Raw genomic sequence first — 6,814 nt, 5'->3', positions numbered from 1 at the left:
GCAGCGAGGGAGCGGCCGGGACGGCGGAGGAGGAACAGGGAGAACTAGCGGGGAGAAGAAGAAGGAAAGGAAGGAGATGGTCACCGACAGGTGGGGTCAGGCTGAGGGAATGACTGAGAATAGAAAGAATAACTGAGAATAGAAGGAATGACTGAGAATAGAAGGAATGACTGAGAATAGAAGGAATGACTGACCAACTTTCCTGTTTCCTTCCCTTTTCTTTTTTCCCAACCAACTCAAATCTATTTGAATCCAACTCAAATTTGAATTCAACTCCTATGCACTCAACCAAATAAAACTCATGCACTAGCATGAATGCACAAACATGTTGAACCTAAAATAAATTTTAATTCTTTGTGAATTAAATTATAAATGAATGCAAGCTAGGCAAAATAAGTCCCTAGAAAATTACTGGAGCCCAATTAAATTCATTATAAATCTCAAAATTTTACCTTAGGGTGTTACAAACCTACCCCCCTTACAGGAATCTCGTCCCGAGATTCTGATAGGCTAGCTAGCAAAGAGATCGGGATACGTCTTCCTCAGCTCATCTTCTCGTTCCCAAGTAGCCTCCTCCTCGGTGTGATGACTCCACTGAACACGGCACATCTTGATCTTCTTGTTCCTAGTAACTCTCTTAGACGTCTCCAGAATCTTCACCGGATGCTCGGTGTAGGTCAGATCCTCCTGTACTTCCAACCCTTCCACTGGTGCTTGCTCTTCCGGCACTCTCAGGCACTTCTTCAGCTGGGATACATGAAACACATCATGCACTCCTGAGAGACCGAGGGGCAACTCCAAACGATATGCTACCTCACCCTTCCGTTCCAACACCTTGAACGGACCAATGTATCTAGGGGCTAGCTTCCCCCTCACGTTAAACCTGCGGATTCCTCTCATCGGCGAGACCTTCAGATACACATGATCACCCACTGCAAAGGTCAGATCTCAACGACGAACATCCGCGTAACTCCTCTGACGAGTCTGTGCGACCCTCAGGTTCTCTCGCACCTGCTGTACCAGCTGTTCTGCCTCCTCAACAATATCTAGACCAAATACATGCCTCTCACCAATCTGATCCCAATACAGCGGAGTCCTGCACTTTCGACCATACAGGGCCTCGAAAGGAGATTTCTTCAGACTGGCCTGATAACTGTTGTTGTATGAAAACTCTGCATACGGCAGGCATTTATCCCAGCTGGTACCATACTAAATAGCGCAGGCTCGAAGCATATCCTCCAACACTTGGTTGGTTCTCTCTGTTTGCCCATCTGTCTGAGGATGATAAGCGTTGCTGAAACGTAGCTTCGTATCCAACGAATCATGCAACTGCTCCCAGAACCGTGAAGTGAACTGAGATCCTCGGTCAGATATGATCTTCTTCGGAACACCATGTAGACAGACGATCCTGGAGATGTACAACTCTATGAGTCTAGCACCGGAGTAAGTAGTGTTCACTGGGATGAAGTGGGCAACCTTCGTCAACCGATCCACTACTACCCATATGGATTTGTACCCTTTCTGAGTACGAGGCAAACCAACGATGAAGTCCATAGTGATCTCCTCCCATTTCCACTCTGGAATCTTCAATGGTTGCAACAGACCTGCTGGTCTCTGATGCTCTGCCTTGACATGCTGACAAGTGTCACAAATAGCCACGTACTCCGCAACGGAACGCTTCATACCATACCACCAGAATCGTTCCTTGAGATCATAATACATCTTCGTGCTGCCCGGATGAATGGAATATGCCGTATCATGAGCCTCGCTCAAGATCAGCTTCCTGAGATCCGCTACATCCGGCACGCATATCCGACCCTTGTACCACAAGGTACCCTGATCATCCTCTCTGAAATGAGGTGCCTTGCCAATCTTGAGCAGTTCACGGATCTCCTGCAGCTTCTTATCATCCTTCTGATGCTGCCTAATCTCTGCCTCTAGAGTGGGTTCTGCCTCGAATGATGTACCCAGGGTGTGATGCAAGAAACCCAGACTCAACTGCTCAAACTCCTCGCATAACTCCTGAGGCATCTAAAAAGCCATGGCCATGTTGACATAGCTCTTCGTGCTCAGAGCATCTGCTACAACATTGGCCTTACCCGGATGATAGTGAATGTCCAGGTCATAATCTTTGACCAACTTTAGCCATCTTCTCTGCCGCATGTTCAGCTCACTCTGAGTGAAAATGTACTTGAGGCTCTTGTGATCTGTGTAAATATCACACCTTTGCCCAAACAAGTAATGCCTCCATATCTTCAGAGCATGCACAACTGCGGCTAACTGCAGATCATGAGTGGGATAATTTAGCTCATGCCGGCGCAACTGCCGTGAAGCATAAGCTATGACTCTGCCTTTCTGCATCAGGACGCAACCAAGACCATCTCTCGAAGCATCACAATATACCGTGAACCTCTTGCTCTGGTCTGGCAGAGTAAGGACTGGCACCATAGTCAACCTCTTCTTCAGCTCCTCGAAGGCCTTCTGACGCTCATCAGAAGAGAAATCCACACCCTTCTCTAGCAAGGAAGTCAAAGGCTTCGCAATCTTGGAGAAATTCTCAATGAACCTCTGATAATAACCTGCTATGCCCAAAAAAGAGCGGACTTCCTTCACCGTCTGCGGTACCACCCAGTCAAGCATATCCTTCACCTTCCCGGGGTCCACAGCAATACCTCCCTTGGAGATGACATGGCCGAGGAATGGAACCTAGTCAATCTAGAATTCGCACTTGCTGAGCTTGGCATACAGCTTGTGCTCTCTGAGCCTCTGCAACACAAGCCTCAGATGCTTCTCATGCTCTGCTTCTGACTTAGAATATACCAGGATATCATCAATGAATATCACCACAAAGGTGTCCAGATAATCCATGAAAACCTTATTCATCAGATGCATGAAGAAAGCCGGAGCATTGGTCAAGCCAAAGGACATGACCGTATACTCGTATAGCCCATACTTGCAGGTGAATGCCATCTTCGGAATATCCTCAGAACGAATCTTCAGCTGGTGATAACCCGAACGCAGATCAATCTTCAAGAATACACAAGCACCCTGGAGCTGATCAAAAAGATCCTCAATGCGGGGCAATGGATGCTTGTTCTTGATGGTGACTACATTCAGATCCCGATAATCGACGCACATTCTCTTCGCTCCATCCTTCTTCTCTACAAGCAATACAGGAAAAGCCCAAGGAGAGAAACTACGACGGATATAGCCCTTGGCTAGCAACTCATCGATGGTCTTCTTGACTTCCTCATGCTCGACGGGTGCCATACGATAGGGCCTCTTAGCAATAGGAGCTGTGCCAGGAAAGAGATCAATAGAAAACTCAATGTCACGATCAGGCGGCATACCTGTCAAATCATCCGGAAAGACATCCGGGAATTCACACACCACGCGAATACCATCCGTGGGTCTAGCCTCCATCTGACAAAGAATTCCAGAAGGCTCCGAAGCACTGACTGTGACCTCCTGTCCATCTGGTGCTGACAAATGGACAGTCCTCTGAGCATAGTCAATCCTGACACCCCATCTAATAAGGGTCTCCATTTCCAAGATCACATCGATACCCTTGGTGTCTAGCACCATCAGATTAGCACTAAACTCTACCCCACTTATGACAACACTGACTCTGGAACAGAAGATATGAGATCTCAACTGCCCTCCCGGTGATGATACTAACATGCCCCTCTTTAATGTGCTAGTATGAATGCCATGATGCTCAACAAAAGACCGAGTAATCAAAGAATGCGTAGCACCAGTATCAAAAAGCACTGTAGCAGGGTGAGCATTGACCATGAACGTACCAATAACCACGTTGGGAGCCTCGGCCGCTGACTCGGCCGTCACGTGGTTCACCCTGCCCTGAGCTGGCACCTTGGGCTAAGCTGGGCATCCCTGCTGTCCCGGCTCGCCACAGTGGAAGCACACTCGTGGAAGTGCTAGAGTCTGCTGTCCGGCAGGAGGAGTAGGCACTCCTTGCCGTGGAGCTGGTGAAGCCGGTGGAGCAGAGCGTGCCGGGGGCGCTGGAAGCCTCTGACCCTATCCCGCCTGCTGCTGCTGAGGACGAGGTGGGTACTGCTGCTGTCGCTGCTGGTACGACTGGATTTGCCTCTGCTGCTGCTGCTGCGGGTACTGGTACCGAGGTCGAGTGTTGCTACCAGCCGCAGCAGGAGCCATCTTCCTCTTCTTGTCCTCAATCTCCCGGCGCTTGCGCTCGGTGTTGAGGGCAGCATCAACCAGCTGGTTGAAGTTGTCGAAACGGTGGTTCATGAGCGCGTACTCTAGGTGGTCATCCAGTCCCTCCCTGAAGCGCTCCTACTTATCGCCGTCATTGGCGACCTCAGCGGGGGCGTAGCGAGCGAGCTGGAGGAAACAATCACGGTACTCGGTCACCGTCATAGCTCCCTAAAATGGTAATCACCGGAAAAGAAAATGGAAATTACTTAGCATTTCCAATTTCACGAAGATAAACAAGGGTGGGCTTGAGCTCAAAAGGGAATTACGGAAAGATTTCGCTTTAATTTACCTGCTTAAGTGCAAGGAACTCCTTGGGCTTCATCATAATCACTCCAGCAGGGATGTGGTGGTTCCTGAAACGCTCTCGGAACTGGACCCAAGTGAGGACGTCACGGTCCCGAGCCGGGTAGGACTCCCACCAGTCAAGAGCTGAGCCTCGCAGCTGCCCTGCTGCGTACAGAACTCACTCCTTGTCGTCGCACTGAGCGACATCCAACTGACGCTCCACTGAACGAAGCCAGTCATCAGCTTGGAGTGGATCAGCCGCATGGGAGAACGTTGGCGGGTGTCCTCTCAGAAAGTCTACACGCCTGTCGCGGGGCTGCGGCGGTGGCGGAGGTGGTGGCTGAGCGTGAATCTGCTGCAGAGCCTGAACAGTGTTGTTCAGAGTGGCCATCATCTGCATCTGGAGCTGGAAGAACTGCTCCGGAGTCAGAGGTGGAGGCATCGGCAGTGGCTGGTCGGTACTTTAGTTGTTCTGCTCCTGTTGGTCAGAACCGGAACCGGTGCGCCTGGTGTTAACCATCTGTTTGCAGCAGAGCAAAATTTATGAGAAGAAGATATTGTGCAGCTGCGGAAATGAGACTTCGGAAGGATATGGCAGAGAGAAAAGAGTATAGGTTTTACCCCCAACGATCTAACTCAATTTTATTATTTTGTTCAAGTCTGTGTTAGGGTCGATTTGCATGAACAAGTTTAACTACTAGACTATGCAATCAACCAAAGATCCAAATAAAACATTTGCACAATAACAAATATTCAATATTCACAAATTAGTCGAGTTTATCACACTACTCGACTAACACACTCATTCTAGCGCACTTTCAACGGGACAGCCTAAACTTATGGGGTTAGACGGTTTCAGGCCAACGGCTACAGAAAAGATCAAACTAATTCTCAGAAAGGATAAGAAAGTGTCAGACCCGGGGCCACCGGGCTGGGCAAGTAACGTAGTTTAAAGAGGTCTAAGAGATTAAGTTCGTCTTATCTCTTATTCATTTTTGTTTATCTCCTGTTTATCCCGTTTAAATAGGAGATAGAGCTAACCAACACGGAGGGGATCTACTCGAGATATGTTCTGGTATAATTCCTCAACGGAGGTTGGTTAGCATCTTTGTAACTCTGGCCTCTCGGGTATATAAGGGAGGTCAGGGACCCCTCTCAAAAACAGACGATCATTAGGTCATTCTATACTAAAGGCAATACAAACCATACAGGATGTAGGGTGTTACGCTTCGTGCGGCCCGAACCTGTCTAAGTCTTGTGTTCCTTGCACCTTCGAGTTCCTGATCTCGGCGTCCCCTCACCCAAAATCTACCACCTTGGGTATACCCCTCGGTGGGCAGCCGGTTAAACACCGACAGCTGGCGCGCCAGGTAGGGGAGCGCGTCGGAGATCCACCGGCGAGCTCGATGGCATCTTTCAATTTCATCAGGTCAGTTCCCTCCCAGGGTATGACATTCATCTTTGGCTCGTGGATCTGTGTCACAGATGGTGCGGATAACTTTCAGCGATTCCTCGTCGACATGAGGCCAAAAACCCTCGCTGCGGATCCTCGCAGCGGCCCCGACAAGTTCGTCGACGAGCTCGACAACTTGCCGCTCCATACTTCCGCAACACAGGTCGAGATGGAGTCTGCTCCAGGCTCGACTTCTTCTGGTGTTGCGATAACTTCCCCTGGTGTGGATTTGTTCCAATCTAGGGATCCGCATGGTCGATCTCAACCCGGCTCATGCAAACCGGCCACTGATCTTCAGGAGGCCAACGTCGCTGGGTCCCTCTCCATGTTAGAGAAGGATCTGGACTTGCTGCTCAAGGACGGAAAGCCTGAAGTCACCGCGTGTTGGGCAGCTTCGGGTTGTTCCGGTCCCGGTGATCTGGTGATCACCTCTCTGCCAAGGGGGCGCATTGTGCGTTGGAGGGGCATGATGCTCTCCGATCTACTCGAGGCGGAGGGTCGGCTCGTGGCTCACCTCGAGCCATTGCCCTTCCAAGAGGGCAAGCCATTGGCCACCGCGGTGGAGGGGTCGACTGAACCAGTCGACGAAAGCTCTCACGACCTTTCCTCCCGCCAGGTGCTGATGGCCGAAGAAGGCGAGGACGATGGGGATCTTCCACACGTCAACTTCGAAGTGATCTCCGAAGATGAGATCACGGCCAACGCTGGCGACAAGAACGACACCGATCGAGAGGCGCGGAGGGCCAGGAACAGGGCCCGCACAATCCGGCGGAGAAGGGCTAACGAGCGTAGGCGATCTATGCATCGCGAGCTTGATCCTGAGTTCGCCGCCGTAAGCGA

The sequence above is a fragment of the Panicum hallii genome, chromosome 5, assembly GCF_002211085.1.
Source record: "Panicum hallii strain FIL2 chromosome 5, PHallii_v3.1, whole genome shotgun sequence".
Taxonomy (NCBI): Eukaryota; Viridiplantae; Streptophyta; class Magnoliopsida; order Poales; family Poaceae; genus Panicum; species Panicum hallii.
The sequence above is the reverse complement of the archived record's forward strand: the minus strand, read 5'-3'. Positions refer to the sequence as shown.